Raw genomic sequence first — 17911 nt, forward strand, 5'->3', positions numbered from 1 at the left:
GTGTGGAATTATTATAAGTGCATGGTTAAAGGATCAGACCAGAGAAAAGGTGGGCTCTCGTTCTCTTATCAACTCTTTTATGTAGGAGTACATCTGTTCTTGGATACGGCAGGCTCTCCCTATTGGAGGGGTGATTGCACCTGCTGTAATTCCCATTTTATCTGTCTCAGATGCAGATGACAGGCTATTGTTCAATTTCCTTCCCTGGGTTGTCCGAGTATGCATTTGGGTGGGTGTTTGATGATATTGGTTGTTTTAGGTTGTGCTCGCAGGTTTTTGATCAACAAAAAGACCTTTTACTAGTAATAGAAGTTGCTTACATCTGAAAGGACTCAGGACAGATCATTTACTAAGATACGAGATATCCAAAACGGGAACTTCTGAAGAACAAAATTGTCTCAGCTCAACTTTAGATCTTTACTAAAATGACCATGGCCTGAGTGTTCACATTCTTTAAAGGTTCAATGAAAGCAAAACATTTGGAGATCAATGTTCCAATAGAAAGGACTGCAGTCTGTTCGCAGAATCTGAACAACCTGAAGAACAACAGTTAAGCTTTCCTGAAAGAAAATCACCATTGCACTGATGTATTGCTGATACATTCTACTGACCTTTACATTTGCATGTACTGGAGGATTTGCCTTCCTTTATGTCTGGATCATTCATATAACCTTTAAACTCAGATGTATAATTGAATTTATCTTCTTTTCTTCTTTTCTTCTTTTAGAACACTAGTTGAACCAAAACCAAACTTTACTTATTGTATCAACACGTATAGGAAAGCCTTCCTGTAGATGAACATGATTACTCTGTTGCCTACTGACATCCTTACTTTCATAATCACGTTCTTTCCTAGGAAAAGCACTCATTTTACCATAACTATCAGATGAAATGACCACCACTTCAGAAGAACTTTCGGTAACTTTACCTCACAGTCAAGAAACTTGAAAACATCAACCATTATGCCAGCCTAAACTTTCAAGGGCATTAAAAAAGGGATTGTTAGTGAAAGCATTTTAAATATAGCTGGACTTCTTTGTATGAAGTCCGTGGTTATATGAAGATTGCTAGCATTACATAGCTGATCAATAAGATCGCTGTAGGTTATACAGCTAAGAGAAATGTAGTGTCCCAAGGGAATTTTTGGCCCTTAAGGTTAAGACACATATAACAAGATTTTCTCCAAAAATAAAAATAATCTTTCAATTCAACAATTTTATAAGGAAGACACAGTGATGTAAACAAATGAACATTGCTCAACAGTACATTCAATTTTACAGTATTCACCCTAGGGCTGTTGCAACAATGAGGACAACCCTGATAACATGAAACACTACACTAATTAAATCGTGTTCTGCTATTACTAACAACTCACTGTTTATTGGACTGTAAAACTTCCAGGCATCCTAGCAATTGCCAGCTGGGACTTCGCTGTTCCCAAAGATCTGCTTGTAACAGACTTTTTGTTGTCCTGTATACTTGTCTAACCACTGCCACGCTGGTTGTGTTACTACTTGAGCTGTCTAGGATGAACTCACTGTTTGCTACATTGACTAGCTGCTGCACCAGAATTGCAGCTCGCTATGTTGATGCTTAACTCGGTCTGAACTGTTGCAGAAGGGGCTAGAACTGATGTATAGAGATGGCCACTGCTCTAGAATAGCCCTAATTGCTAATCTCCTGCCGTGAAGTGGCCTCAGGCAAGTAAACTGGCCGCAGATGTTCCCTAAGTATCCTTTGCTGTCCTGGCTGAGGTGTGATGCTCCTTCACTGCCTGGATGTAGCCTCAAAAATCCATTCAAGAGATAGAACCACAGTGAATCCTTCCTTCAATCTGCTCACATCCTACAGGGAAGCTCCCCTTTTAATGTGCCAAATAACAGCTGTAAGATTTATCTTTAAAAGAATTATGCCAAACAATTAAGGAGAGCAGGCTAACTAGGGTGGAATCTTTCATCACCAAAATCAGTTAGAGAAAAAGGGGTCTTGAAACCCTCTGAGCCTCAGCACACAAAATCCTTGAAGAGAAAATCCAACCTTGATGTCTCCTCTCTCTTATTTATAGACTCCTTATGGGGTGATTTCTTCTCTCTCTTATTAATAGACTCCTTATGGGTTCTATTCTCCTTTATTTGATGTGAGAGGTTATATTAGTTTTTGTAGCATCGAATAGGTGTTCTAGTCTCGACTCTGGTCAGAGAGGCTAAGGAACACAAGAGCTTCAGAACCCAAAAAAAAATTCAAGAAAAACACCTGGAGATGGCTCAATTAAGTAAATTAATCTTTAATTAAATATTTCCTAAGTCTAATTTAGGAAACGTGATTAATTAACAAAAATTAATTGAGAAAGGTGAGATTTCTCAGAAACTCATATGGATCGAGTTAGAGATGATCTTAGCCATTGATGGGGATCTAATCATGGTCGTTGGTTCACCAACAAGAGATTATAAGAGCAACTCGATGGGGATGGAGAAGACACACAAGTGATCAAGGCAGATCGAATTTCTCAGAGAGCAAAGTCCGGCTAGAGAAGAATTCGAGCCTGTGACTAAGGGAGCAGAGTCATATCCAGCAGAGTTTCTCAACAGCAGAGGAGCAGTGATTGAGAGTCCAAATTACTTCTGCAGAGAGGCGGAGCAGCTAGTGTGAGTAGCCGGAAACCTCGGTTCGTGTTGAAAAAAGTAACTATGTTATGTCTTCAATAATGTACTTTAGTCATTATGAAATGTACTTGTCAAAAGTATAAAGAAAAGAATTTTTATTATTATTATTGTGACTTATTAAAACATGGGTTTCATGTTTGGGTCACCATGTTTTAGGTCAAAGTCCCCATTGAGGACTTTTAGGATTTATTCTAAGTCTATAGAATTATTGTACATTTAAAGAGACCATTCTTGGACTTTTGAATCATGTAAAAAGGTTAAGTATTGAGTCAAATACGAATTATGGAACCTCCACACCTTATCGGCCTAAGGACCCATTCGACCCCACAAGAAGCCTATAAAAGGAAGCACATCGAATTCATTTGGATCATCACTCTCATTCTCTCTCTACTGGGCAAAAGTGCGAAAATTTGTTTGCTAGGTAGAAGTGCGAAGTAGGAAGCTGGGAAAGTCTATTACCGAGAAGCTGAAGTGAATTCAAGTTTGGGTGAGTCTAAGGAGAAGAGAAAAATCGATATTTTGGTGGTCATCTCACTCTATTTTGTGCTCTGGATTGGGAGATCAAAGTCTTCCTAGTTGGACTGCTGCCGGAAGCTGTTGGCTGCTGCAAGTTGCTACATAGTCGAAGTTACTGGGAAGAGGTCAATCTTCTGGAGGCTGACTTGGTGTGGAGGGAAGGTCTGGTCTTGGTCTAGGGTGAAGAGTCTCAAAGAATACTATTGAAAGGAAGACTTACTTTGACTGGGTTTTCCCCTCGGGGGGGGGGGGTTTCCCTGGCATGTGCCTACATCTTATGTTCTTTGTTTTATGTGTTGTTGCTTTTGGTAATTGCTTGATGATCTAAAGAAAGAAGATAGAAAGAACCGTAATAATAAGAAACATCACAAGTAATTATCAAGATCGAGAAAATCTTTACTGCCTTTCTGATTTTCCAACATGGAATTAGAGCTTTGGTGAAGAAGGAAGAAAAAGGCAGATCCATTCATATGCACTATCTCAGGGAAGGAGTCTATTATATTTGAAGAGGATGTCTAACTCTATCAAGGGTGAGAACAAGCTTGAAGGAGCATCTAACTTCAGATCCTGGAAGAAGAGGATTGACCTAATCCTCGAGAAGAACAAGGTGCTAGATTTGGTAAAAGGAAATGTAAAGAAGTCTACTGAAGAAGCTAGTGATGCCAACAAAGCGAAATTCAAGGATCTAGAATTGGTGGCTATGACTCTAATGCTAGAAGGGATAAAAGACAATCTTGTCCCGTTCATAGATAACATCAATCATGCTCAAGAGATGTATGAAGCCTTGTCGAAGTTGTTCACTATTAAGAACATTGGTCAAGTAGCAAGTTTGAAGAATGAGCTGAGGAATACAAAGATGACTAAAGAAGATATTGTTGCAACCTTCTTTGTGAAGATAGCTAGACTCAAGGATGATCTTTTAGCCATCGATGAGATTATTCCGAACAAAGAATTAGTGATCACTACTATATTAGGATTGCCACCCTCTTGGAGTGCACTTGCTTCGGGCCTCAACAATTGGAAGGTAGCTCCCACCTTTGAAGAATTATGGACTGCATGTAGTCAAGAAGAATTAAGAATCTCAATGGTTACTAATCTTGAAGGAGTATCAAATGCTTATGTTGCTCATCATAAAGGAAAGAGATCGAAGGCACCAAGGAAGAAAGTTGACATGTCAAAGATAGGGTGCTATCAATGTCATAAGAAGGGTCACTACAAAAGTGATTGTCCCGAGAATCCAAAGAATAAGAAGAGAGGAAGAGATCAAGCCAACTTTGTTAAAGAAGGAGACTCAAAGAAAGTCAAGCCTGAAGAATCCAACATTAGGGACTTACACTATTAAGTCATTTGCTTTACATAACTTGTTTTATATGTTTTAGAATTTATAGGTTTTTAACATATCTGTGGAAAAGACATTTTTATGTTGCTTTAAGTTTGTAGGTTTCCCTCAAGCTCTAGAGGGAGCTTCCAACAACTCTCAAAGATAAGTATCTCATGTCTTTTCCGTTTTGGTTTCATGTACTCATTTAGTTTTGATTATATAAAATACTAATCACATTTCTCCCTCTATTGTCTTGATTAGGAAAACATCTACGAGAAGGAGGATCTCTCAAGACAAGGTTAGTCAAGAAACAAAGGTATGCTTTGAATACATTGATTGGATTATTCATTTGATGATCTATTACTAACTCTATTATGTCTAGCTGTATTGAATCTTAGTGATTCTTGTTTGGGTGATTCATCTCTTGATAAATTTACCCACCCCACTCATATTCTTGACTAATTATGTAGAACCCTAGACAGGTTTTGGAAAACCCTAACCGAAGGGTATGCTAATGTGAATGTCTGAAATCCTATGCTGCTTAGGGTGATTGTGAAATGTTAGATGAAATTCAATTGATGATGTCTTGTTTGGGATTTTGGTGTAATCTGGAAATCCTAACTTGTTAAAGTTAAATGATGAGGTCTAAAATCCTGAACCTTTGAAGTATTGGTCATGTTGGGTTTTCTACGTTTCTACATTGGAACCCTAGCTCATTAGGGTTTGGTGGAATATGTGATTCTACATTGGAACCCTAACTCATTGGGGTTTGGTGGAATGTGTGAGCAAGACCCTTACATTGTCTTAAAAATGTTTTCCTTGGTATGTGTGTGTTTGTCTGATCAAACCCTAGTGTAATCAAAATGATTATGTGTGTCTAACTCTTATTTGATATTGTTGTGGAGTTGGGTTTGACTAACACATGATGTCAAATATATTTGAATGATGATGAAATCTAAACATATATGGATATGTCATGTTTGGTTGAAGTCCTAGGTTGGTCTAGGTCAAATGTATTTATAGGACATGTGATATGCTTATGAATTCCTAGATATGTGATGATCTAGTCATTGATGGTCATGAGTTTTAGGAAGTCCTTGTCTGAAATTCTAGGATGATGATATATGGAAATCTAGGGTGTTATAGCTAAACCCTAGTAGTATATGTGATATAATAATCTAAAATCTATTAAGGGATTGTTGGAAATGAAAATATAGGGTTTAGCAGTTAAATTCTAGTAGTGACATTGTCTAGTGTGAAATATAACAATCTGAGATTTATGTATGTAATGATTGTTGAGACTGTGAAAATGGAATTCTAAGGTTTTGGAATTAAACCTTAGTCAAAGTAAAATCTCTGGAATATGATGATTTGAGATTTGTATAAAGATTGGTGAATTTGTGAATTCTAGGGTTTTGGAGTTAAACCTTAGTTGAAGTAGAAATCTCTGATGAATGTTAACTATATGATAATTTGAGATTTGTGAAGAGATTGTTGAAATTGGAATTTTTGGTTGAGTTTGATGATTGCTCAAAAATCTAGGGTTTGCAAACTAACCCTAGTGGTAGTTGGTCATGATAGTGACTGATTGATGGTTGACTGAAAATCTAGGGGTTTGGAACTAACCCTAGTGGAAGTTGGTCAGGTTAATGACTACGCTATGATTGATTCTTTTGTATGAAATGAATCCCTAGTGAGAAGTCTAACATATATGTTTTGAAAGGTTGTTAGATACTTTGAAGATCTATATGTGTGTAAATGGTTTCTAGGGTTTGCTATATGTTGTAGTAAGGTATGCCATACCTTTGGAAGACTTATTGAAACCCTAGATGGAATGAATGTTGTTATGAAATAGTCTAGGGTGTATAAAGTCCCTAGCAAGATGTTGAAGAGTATATGTCTCTTGTTTGGGTATCTGATATGAATAAAGTTGAAATGCTTCCGTGATTTTGATATGGCTAACATCATGCTTCTACAGATTTGGTTGTACTTGCTATTGAAGTTGTGCAGGTACACAATCTTCAACTTGGTGAAGATGCTCATTGATGTGATAAGCATGATGGGGATGATGATAACTCTGATGAAATGGTTGGAAGCCACGAAAGATTCTCCGATGTCGAAAAGAAGAAGTTGATCTCCCGGAGGAAGCATGAATAGAAGAGATCTCCCTAAGATTAAGAGGGAGTTCGGATAAAGAGGTGCTTCCTGGTTGAGAGGGAGGGAATAGCTTGGTATTAATTGAAGAATGAATTTCGGGGGATATGTTGCTCCATGAGAAGTAGGAAGCAAATCACATGACTGAGTAATCTTCTGTCAAAGATTCGATTGAGAGTCCTACTATGAAAAGTTGAGAAGCAACATTTGTTGCCTGGAAGACCCTAGAGGTTTGTATTTGAAAATGTACATCTGAAAGTATATTATTGATTGGGGTTGTGTTTGTAGAGGTGAATCTCTTGAAGGATTTGATAGCATGTCGGTTAACAATCAGTTTGATTGGGAGAGATTCGTTATTCTTGATCTGTTGGATCAAGGGGTGGTGAGGCTTTGCGAGTGAGGCATTGCCTGGGGAGACATCTAGCTAACACTTTGTGTTGATGTCTGAGTCCCCGAAGTTGGAAAGGTGGTGTTGATTATGGAGCTTTGTTTTGGATACACACCTGGATTTTTTGGGTTGTTGGTTAGCAAGTAAGCCTGATGGTACCTAGAGGTGCTGAAAGCTTCAGTCCACCTTAGTCCCACCTGGATAGATTGCCCTGGTCAGGAATCTAGTCCATGGCATTACGGTGCCTAAAGTTCTTCATGGTTCATATAGTTTGAGATCTTCCATTGTATATGTACATTATGAATACCTCCCTAGTTAAGAGGGAGTGTTGGAAAAAGTAACTATGCTCGGTCTTCAATAATGTACTTGAGTCATTATGAAATGTACTTGTCAAAAGAATAAAGAAAAGAATTTTGTATTATTATTATTGCGACTTATTAAAGCATGGGTTTCATGCTTGGGTCACCATGTTTTAGGTCAAATTCCCCATTGAGGAATTCTAGGATTTATTCTGAGTCTATAGAATTATTGTACATATAAAGAGACCCTCCTTGGGCTTTTGAATCATGTAAAAAGGTTAAGTATTGAGCCAAATATGAATTATGGAACCTCCACACCATGTCGGCCTAAGAGAAGATCAAGTTGGCCTAAGGACCCATTCGACCCCACAAGAAGCCTATAAAAGAAAGCACATCGAATTCATTTGGATCATCACTTCTCATTCTCTCTCCACTGGGCAAAAGTGCGAAAATCAGTTTGTTGGGCAAAAGTGCGAAGTAGGAAGGAGGGAAACTCTATTGTCGAGAAGCCGAAGTGAATGCGAGTTTGGGTGAGTCTAAGGAGGAGAAAAATCGAAATTTTGGTGGTGATCTCACTCTGTTTCGTGCTCTGGATTGGGAGATCGAAGTCTTCCTAGTTGCACTGTTGCCGGAAGTTGTTGGCTGCTACAAGTTGTTGCATAGTCGAAGTTACTGGGAAGAGGTCAATCTTTTGGAGGTTGACTTGGTGTGGAGGGAGGTCTGGTCTTGGTCTAGGGTGAAGAGTCTCAAAGAATACTATTGAAAAGAAGAATTACTTTGACTGGGTTTTCCCCTTGAGGGAGGTTTTGCCCTGGCATGTGCCTACATCTTGTGTTCATTGGTTTATGTGTTGCTGCTTTTGGTAATTGCCTGATGATCTAAAGAAAGAAGATAGAAAGAATCGTAATAATAAGAAACATCACAAGTAATTATCAAGATCGAGAAAATCTTTACTGCCTTTCTGATTTTCCAACAGTTCGAAGTGCTAAAAAGTGATCATTTCAGTTGCAGGAGGTCGGGAGATCACCCAAAAGGCATAATGAGTCACTTCCAGGGCCAGAGGGAGGCAAGACGACTCATTTATAGCAAAGTCATAGGCAGTGCGAATTATTTGGGCCAAGCAGTGCGCATTTCTAGCCAGTGAAAGTTGTCGAGAGGATGTGCGAGCAGGGCCAGAGGAACCAAGTTTTGTTGTAGAAGGGAGAAATTTCCTATAAAAAAATGGAAGTATATTTTGCTGGAGGATAGCCAGTTTGACATCCAGATTTGTACTCAGAATTTTTGCTGCATAGTAAATAATAATAAAACCCTCATATGTTGCACCAATTTTCTCGCATTGGGTTTTTCTGGGGACATTTGTCCAAAAATCATTGTGTGAAATTTTTGTGTGTGTACTCTATATTTTTCAATTCTAGCATTTTACTTTTTGCAGCGTTTTATTTGTGAATAATTGCAGTGTGATTTATACATTATCATAGTAAATAAACTGCATAATTAATCAGTTAGAAGAATAAATTTCCAATTGTTGCAATTTACGGAAATTTCACACGGTATCAGAGTGTGTTTGAACACAAATCAAGAGCTCAGAAACGAAAGAGGAATTTTGCAGCTTCAGAGGGAGCCTCTGAGCAAAAATTTTGGGTCTGCGCAGAGGGCTAGCCAAGTAGTGTGAACTGTTGGAAGAGTTTGATTTTCAATTGCAGGTGACAGAAAAAAGTTCGAACAGCCTAGAAGCAGTTCCAACAGGCAGTGTTGTAGCCACGAAGCAGTTTCGATGGGCATATCAGTTAGTTCGTTGAGCAGATCTGGACGTAGTTGGTTTGCAGCGGTGATTGCAATAGCAGGATCAACGTCAGGTGGAAGAGAAAAGCACACTAAATTATACTCAAGATGCCTTCAGTAAATTTTCCAGAATGCTACAATATGGCCATGGATAGATTTGATATTTAGGGGGCTAGAGAACTGTCTTCCAGGTTGGAGGCTGAATTTGCTTGCTTGACTAGCTCAGCTTGACAGGGAGTCTAGTACATAGACAAGCCAAGAGTGTCATCTCACATGACAAGAGTTGGAGAATATTTCTCCAGCTACAATGAGGAGGAGATGGACTTCCAGATAACAATGGGAATCAAGACAAAATGCACTCTAGTTGGGAAAGGTGCCATTGACATTCAGAGGGAGTCAAGGTACAAGCACCAATGTTACAAATGTATTGCATGTGTTGGGATTAGTTATGAAACTGATTTCAGTATCCCAGTTACAGGATAAGGGATATGATGTCCACTTTCTAGGGAAGGTGTTCATCAAACACCAAAACTAAAAGAAGGTGAAACAAGTTGGGGTACGAAGCAACAGATTGTACAAGTTGCTCTCCAATGGCACTAGTGAGAAATGGCAATAACAGTGGAAAAGACCTAAATGAGCTATGGCACAGGAGGATGGGACATTTACACCATTAAGCACTAAGAATGCTCAGGGAGACAATAACAGGGGTTCCAAAATTAGGCACGGAACATGATGATGTGTGCAAGGGGTGCGTGCTTGGGAAGAAGGCTAAGACAACATTCCCAAGGAGTAGCAGCAAATCAAATGGTGTGTTACAGCTTATACAATCAAACATATGTGGCCCTATGTCCACTAGATCTCTCAAAGGGTTCAAGTACTTTGTCACCTTCATTGATGATCATTCCAGGAAAACATGAATCTATTTTCTAAAGACCAAGGATGAGGTCTTTGATCGCTTCAAGAAGTTTAAGGCTCTGGTGGAGAATGTGACAGGTAAAAAGATCAGGGTGCTTCGCTTAGATAACAAAGGTGAGTACACAGATAGTGACTTCACAGGTTTTTGTGCGAAGGAAGGCATCAAAAGAGAGTGGACAACTACATGCAATCCACAACATAATAGACTAGCGAAGCGGAAGAACAAGTCTATAGTTGGGGCTGTAAAGGCGATGTTATATGACCCGGATTTGCCCAGGTTCTTGTGGGCAGAGGCATGTAACATGGTTGTGTATATTCAGAACAAGGTTCCTCACAGGGCGTTGGGGAAGATAATGTTAGGATATTCCGACACATAGGAAATAGTTAAGTTCAACTTGGTCTAGTATAGAGTTAGGTATAGAGTTAGGTAAAGTGTGTTTCTTTACCGTTGTACATTTTGTAACTTACAATCCGACGGTCACGATATGTAGTGATCCGACGGTTCACTCTCTCCTCGGTATTACCGACACTTGATCCGTGGCTTGACACCCGATTGGTCCATGAGTTCTATTTAAAGCGCATGGAGGGTCATTGTTTGGGTAATCCGTGCATGAGAGAAGCTTATGTAAATTTTCATTCTTTGATTAATAAATTGCCTGTAGTAGCCACGTTGGCGCAGGCCGTGGACTGTTTCCCTCTTTGAGGGTTTTAACCATGTCAAAAATACTGGTGTATTGATCTGTGATCTGGTTGTGAGCGGTGTCCTTTTGGTGTTCTTTCAGAGTAACTTACCCTGTAAATTCCTACATGGTATCAGAGCTATTTGAGGGCCGCGTCCGTTGGTGATCCAAATCTGAAGCCGGTAGAACTGCATCCGACTGCCGTTTCCTAGATCTGTTGTTTCTGACTGCTTTCGGGCCGAGAGGACTGCTCTGTTGTGTTCGGAGCATCTGTTCCAGTGAGGAACCCCTTTCGTTTCACGCGAAAAGGTTTCCGGTAGCCCTAGCTGCGTCATTTTTAAGATCTGGAGGTATACAGTCTTTATTTGCAGTTTACTGTTATTTTCTCTCTGCTTATTTCGGTTTTGGTTTATTTACCTTTTTTTTAACCGGATCTATACCTTTCATTTCTGCGTATGCTCTTTGCCCTGCGACTCTGTGCGATCTGGGCAAATCAGAAACAGAAAGGAAGGATTTTTCTCATGCGTATGCTCTTTTCCCTGCACCTTAGTGTGATCTCGGAAAATCAGAAACATTGAGAAAAATATTTAGTTTTTCGGCTAAAGCTAACTTTGAGCCGCAAGGTTCAACTTTTGAAAATATTTAGTTTTTTGGGTAAAGCTAACTTTGAGCCGTAAGGTTCGTTTTTCTTTGCATATTCGTGTTGGGTTTTGTGTTTTTGTTTTGTAGGAAAAAAGAGCTTTCTCAAGGCAAGCACGCAACCCAAGGCCCCCCCCCCTCTCTCTCTCTCTCTCTCTCTCTCTCTCTCTCAAATTTTTTGTATAGCTCAATTGGTTCAAAGCTATTTTAAGAGAGTAGAGGTCTTGGGTTCAAATCTCCATTTTGTTGGGGCGTTTTTTTTCATTCCCGCACATTCGCGCACTTTGCCGGCAACTTCAACAAAAATTTTTTCAAAAAGCCATAACTTCTTCATCCGGAAGCCTTTTTCAGAGCCGTTTTTTTTAAAAACAGCCTAATTTTTCGAGATCTATCCATTGGAACACTTACTTTCAGCATCTTCAGCTTCAGTTTTTTTTAAAAATGGAATTCAAATGCAACATACTGTTCCATACACTCCACAACAAAATGGTGTAGCTGAAAGGAAAAATCGCACCTTAAAGGAAATGGCTAATTGTATGCTGCAATCTAAAGGACTCAGTCTTAGTTTTTGGGCCAAAGCAATTAATTGTGCAAATTATATAATCAATCGCACTCCTACTAAGGTTCTAAAGAATATCACTCCAGAAGAAGCTTGGAGTTCCATTAAACCAGATGTAAGTCACTTTCGTGTTTTTGGAAGTGAAGCATGGGCCCATATTCCAGATGAAAAGCATAAAGCTTTAGAACCTAAGAGTGAGAAATGTACTTTTGTTGGATATTCTGAAGATGTAAAAGGTTATAGACTTATTCCATTTAAGTCCAAAAATGTTATCATTAGAAGAGATGTAAAATTTGATGAAAATAAATCAGCCTGCGAGCCTAGTCCGGCGGATGTGCCACCTCTTCCTATCTCTTCTACTTTTGAAAACATTTCTTCTTCAGATGATGAAAGTGAGGATGACAATCCTCCCCCACCTTCTCAGGATCCTCAACTTCCAAGATGGGTCCGTGCTACTCGGGATGCAGCAGGTGATCTTGCCGGTGATCCTACAGATCAGCGACGTACACGTTCTCAGTTTGAAAGAGCCTCTTCTTTACTGGCTCAAGCTCCAGTAAATCATGACCCTGACACTTTTGCAGAAGCTTCAGGCCATCCACATTGGGAAGCAGCTATGAATGAAGAATATCATTCATTGTTGGCAAATGATACATAGGATCTTGTTCCTCTACCAAAGGGACGCAAACTTGTTAGATGTAAATGGGTTTACAGAACCAAGTATGGACCAGATGGGAAAGTAGATAAACATAAAGCTCGTCTTGTTGCTAAGGGCTTTTCACAGGTTGAAGGCATTGACTACACTGAAACCTTCTCCCCTGTTGCCAAAATGAACTCTATCCGCCTTGTTCTTTCCCTTGCTGCCTCTTTAAAATGGGAAGTCCATCAGATGGATGTTAAATCTACCTTCTTGCATGGGGACTTGCATGAAGAAATCTATATGGAACAACCCATTGGCTTCATCCAAACAGACTCCAGCCTTGTATGTCGACTTAAGAAATCCCTTTATGGTCTCAAGCAAGCTCCTCGGGCTTGGTATGCCAAAATGGATAGCTTTCTTTTAGAATCTGGCTTTTCTAGGTGTTATTCTGACAATACTGTCTACACCAAGAAAGTGGGCAACTCTCTTATCATCCTTGTTCTTTATGTTGATGATCTTATTCTTACTGGTAGTGATCCCAACCTTATAAACCATGTGAAGTCCAGCCTTAAAAAGAAATTTGAAATGACAGACTTAGGACACTTACACTATTTTCTCGGTCTTCAAGTCTTGCAATCCAAGGAGGGTATTTCCCTTTCCCAGTCCAAGTATGCTTGTGATATTCTTCGTCATTTTCACATGGAAGACTGTAAGCCAGCCCCTTCTCCCTTTCAGTCTGGAGTCAAACTTTCAGTCTCTTGTACTTCTCCTGAAGTTGATGCTACCTTATACCGTCAACTTGTAGGAAAACTCTTGTATTTAACCCATACTCGTCCTGACCTTTCCTTTGCTGTTGGCCTTGTTGCTCGTTTTATGCAAAACCCCCGTGAAAGTCATTGGAAAGTAGCTAAAAGAATACTTCGTTATGTTCGAGGTACAGTACAGTTTGGGATTCATTACAGTGCCAAAGCAGCTCCTCTATTAGTTGGTTTCACTGATTCTGATTGGGCTGGTGACCCTGATGATCGGAAGTCTACTGCCGGTTATGTCTTCACTCTTGGTTCAGGACCTATTACATGGGCTTGTAAGAAACAGGCTGCCATTTCTCTTTCGTCAGCAGAAGCAGAGTATCGTGGTGCCGTGGAAGCTAGTAAGGAAGCCTTGTGGCTTCGTCAAATCCTATCAGAGTTTGGCTTTGAGCAGCAGCATCCAACCACACTTTGGTGTGATAATCAAAGTGCCATTCAGCTATGCAAAGATCCAGTCCAGCATCAGCGCAGCAAACACATTGAACTACACATGCACTTCATCAGAAAGCTCATTCATGACCATGTTCTTGAAGTGCAATATTGTTCAACAGATCATCAGGTTGCAGACATCTTCACAAAGGCTCTCACAGAGGCGAAGTTCACTAAACTTCGATATATGCTTGGAGTTCAGGAAGTTGTCACTAAGGGGGGATAGGCTCTAGTGCCTCCTTCCTTCTCCTATTGTGTCATATTTGTAAATCCTTCAATCCTATCCCAAGTTGTTCTTAAGGGGGGATGTTAGGATATTCCGACACATAGGAAATAGTTAAGTTCAACTTGGTCTAGTATAGAGTTAGGTATAGAGTTAGGTAAAGTGTGTTTCTTTACCGTTGTACATTTTGTAACTTACAATCCGACGGTCACGATATGTAGTGATCCAACGGTTCACTCTCTCCTCGGTATTACCGACACTTGATCCGTGGCTTGACACCCGATTGGTCCATGAGTTCTATTTAAAGCGCATGGAGGGTCATTGTTTGGGTAATCCGTGCATGAGAGAAGCTTATGTAAATTTTCATTCTTTGATTAATAAATTGCCTGTAGTAGCCACGTTGGCGCAGGCCGTGGACTGTTTCCCTCTTTGAGGGTTTTAACCATGTCAAAAATACTGGTGTATTGATCTGTGATCTGGTTGTGAGCGGTGTCCTTTTGGTGTTCTTTCTGAGGAACTTACCCTGTAAATTCCTACAGATAACACCAAAAGAAGTTTTCTCAGGGAAGAAGCCAGGAGTCAGTCATTTCAAGATCTTTTGTAGCATAGCTCATGACCATGTACCAGATGAGAAGCATACGAAGTTAGATCAGACTGCAAAGAGGGGATATTTCGTTAGGTATAGCGAAACCTCTAAGGCATACAGGATCTACATTCCTAGCAACAGAAGGATTATCGTGAGTCGGGACGTGAAGTTTATGGAGGACAAAGCCTTTAAGAAATCTCACGAGATTCCTGCAGGTGATCAGAGTGAGCCAGCAGAAGCTCCATTGGTTCAGTAGCAAGGGCAACCACTAGGACCACCGCAAGCACAGTCACAGGGATCCAGTACAATTACCAGTACCAGCGTGTCCTCAGGTGCAGGAGATCCAATGAGTCCATAGCAGACGGAGCAGCAGAGGCAAGATAAGGAGTTGGTTGATCCTCCCACCACTAGTGGTCAAGCCAACAGGGAAGTTCGTCAGACATTGAAAGATGCAGAGGAGTTCACTGGAGCTCCATGGTCAAACAAGAGAGAACGCAGACAACCAAACACGTACCAAGCTTTGGTGGCTCAGGTTGAAGAACCTTCCAGTTATCAAAAGGCTGCACAGCATCAGGTGTGGGTAGATGCCATGGTAGAAGAGTATAGCTCATGACAAATGATGTTTGGGAGGTAGAGTCGAGGCCTAAGGGTAGGTCAATTGTGGGCATTGATGGATCTATAAGATCAAGTACACTGCAGATGGCAGCGTGGAGGAGTACAAGGCTAGGTTCGTGGCAAAGGGGTATGCACAAAAAGAAGGGATTGACTATGAAGAGACCTTCACCCTAGTTTCCAGATACAATTCTATCTGGTCTGTTGTATCTCTAGCAACACATATGGGATTGCAAATTCACCAAATGGACGTCAAGATAGCATTCTTGAACAGGGTGATAGAGGAAGAGGTATGCATCGAACAACCAGAGGGCTTCGAGACTCGTGAGAGGGACACATGGCTCTATACGAGCTCAAGCAAACTCCCAGGGCATGGTATGGTCGGATTGACAACTTCTTGCAGCAGATGGGATTCGTCAAGAGTGACATCAATCCCAACCTTTAATATTTGATGGTAGAGGATGAGCCATTCATTCTAGTGTTGTATGTGGATGACCTCTTATTAACAAGGTAATCAGGGCTCATAGAGGACTGCAAGAGGAACTTGGCAGCAGAGTTTGACATGAAGAATACTTGGGGCTAGTGCATTACTTCCTGGGCTTGGAAGTGTGGCAGAAGGACGGGGAGGTCTTCCTTGATCAAGGGAGATATACTACAGAGATTTTGAAGAGATTCAGGATGCGTGACTATAGACCTATGTCTATGCCTATGAATACAAAATGGAGGAAGATTGATGCATCAGAAGATAAGGACATTTACCCCACCTTGTATAGACGGCTTATCAGTTCCCTCATGTATCTAGCCAACACTAGGCCAGATATCTGCTTCACAATCAACACTCTCAGTCAATTTATGGTGAGACCGAAGAAAGTGCACTGGACAGCAGCGAGGCACATACTGAGATATTTGCAGCACAATTGAGTATGGATTGAGATATACTCGAGGTGATGGTGTCAGACTATGTGGATTCACAGATGCAGATTGGGCAGGAAGTTCAGTGGATAGGAAGAGAACCTCAAGATGCTACTTCAACGTTGGATCAAGGGTGGTTTCGTGGTGCAGCAGGAAGCAGAAGTCAGTAGAATTGAGCTCTGCAGAAGGAGAGTATACGGCAGCTAACACAACCACATACAAAGCTATATGGATTCAAAAGCTGTTGGTGAGCCTGTTCGGTCAGAGGATGGAGGCGTCCAATATCTATTGTGATAATCATAGTTGAATCAGGCTCTCTGAAAATCCAGTGTTTCATGATAGGTTGAAACACATAGATATATGATATCATTTCATCAGAGATTGTGTGGCATGGAGCAGTCCAGCTATAGCATGTTCCCACAGAAGAGTAGGCTGCAGATATACTCACGAAAGCTCTAGGGAGAGCCAAGTTTGTTTATTTTAGGGAACAGATAAGTATAGTGGATAACCCTTTTCACTAGCAAGGACAAGAGTTTGGTTATCAGTTGCAATAGTTGTAGCAATAGCAGCAGCATGAGATCAATTGCAGCACAGAGCAGAGTTGGCAGTAGTACAGGTGGTATAGTGCAGTGCTAGCAGCAGCGCAAATACAGTATGGTTCAGCTACAAAGTTGGTAGTTGAATCAGAGTTGTGCAGTAGTTGGTGGGCAGTGGTAGATTGTCACATTTGTCAGACATCACCAACGTGTTTGGAGGATTTTATGAGACAACAGAACACCTTTCTCGCTATGAGGGAGTGTTAGTTTTTGTAGCATCGAACACATGTTCTAGTCTCGACCTTGGTCAGAGAGACTAAGGAACATAGGAGCTCCAAAACACAGAATAACAACAAAACAAAACAAAACAAAAAATAGGGAGAAAACACCTAGAGATGGATCAATTAAGTTAATTAATCAATAATTAAATATTTCTTAAGTCTAACTTAGGAAAAGTGATTAATTATCAGGAATTAATTGAGAAAGGTGAGATTTCTCTACAAACTCACATGGATCGAGTTAGATATGATCTTAACCATTGATGGGGATCTAATCATGGTCATTGGTTCACCAACGAGAGATTATAAGAGCAACTCGATGGTGATGGAGAAGACACACCAATGATCAAGGTGTTGATAAATCTAGGGGCAACTAGATTAGGTGATTTCTCTTATTTTGATAATTGTTTGTGATGTGATTTTACTTAGCTTGATTTGCTTCTTCTTTTACTTGATTATAATTAGTGTTCTTATCATCAAACAACTATCAAACAATAAAGAACAATGAGACAAGAGGACATAAGATATAGGCTATTAGCCAGGGCCAAAACCTCTCCTCTTGAGAGGAAAACCCACAAGAACTCTTCTCTTCTTATATAACTTCAAATGACGAATTCCAAGACCGATGACCCTTGACCAAGACCCCTCCAAAACCAAGTTAGACCTCTCCTTAATGAGCTTCTCTTCCACAAAGTCAATGTTAATCAAAGTAGCCTTCTAACAACTTCTTGCTTCCTCTTTGACCTCAATTTCAAACCTATACTCTTTGAATGTGATTCTTGGCCTTCCTGCAGCAACCCTAACTCACACGTGTGATGGGAATATGGTAGAAATGGTCTCTTTTCTCCTTCACTTGGGCAGTAGTTCCTTCTCCAACAATTTGACTTGTATACTTAGTCTTTTTCACCCGTGATTTCGGTCTCCTAAGGTAATTGCAATTTCGGTCTTACTACTGCAATTGATGCCCTAGTTT

General features: G+C 40.3%; 1 protein-coding gene across 1 annotated transcript in view; it reads right to left on the reverse strand.

Moving 5' to 3' along the window:
- LOC149253571 (uncharacterized) overlaps window positions 1–17911 on the reverse strand; it is an 80851-nt gene that overhangs the window by 19500 nt on the left and 43440 nt on the right. The gene's annotated exons all lie outside the window — the stretch shown is intronic.

The sequence above is a fragment of the Pinus tabuliformis genome, chromosome 7, assembly GCF_031772625.1.
Source record: "Pinus tabuliformis cultivar Carrire ecotype Pingquan chromosome 7, CPIR1, whole genome shotgun sequence".
Taxonomy (NCBI): Eukaryota; Viridiplantae; Streptophyta; class Pinopsida; order Pinales; family Pinaceae; genus Pinus; species Pinus tabuliformis.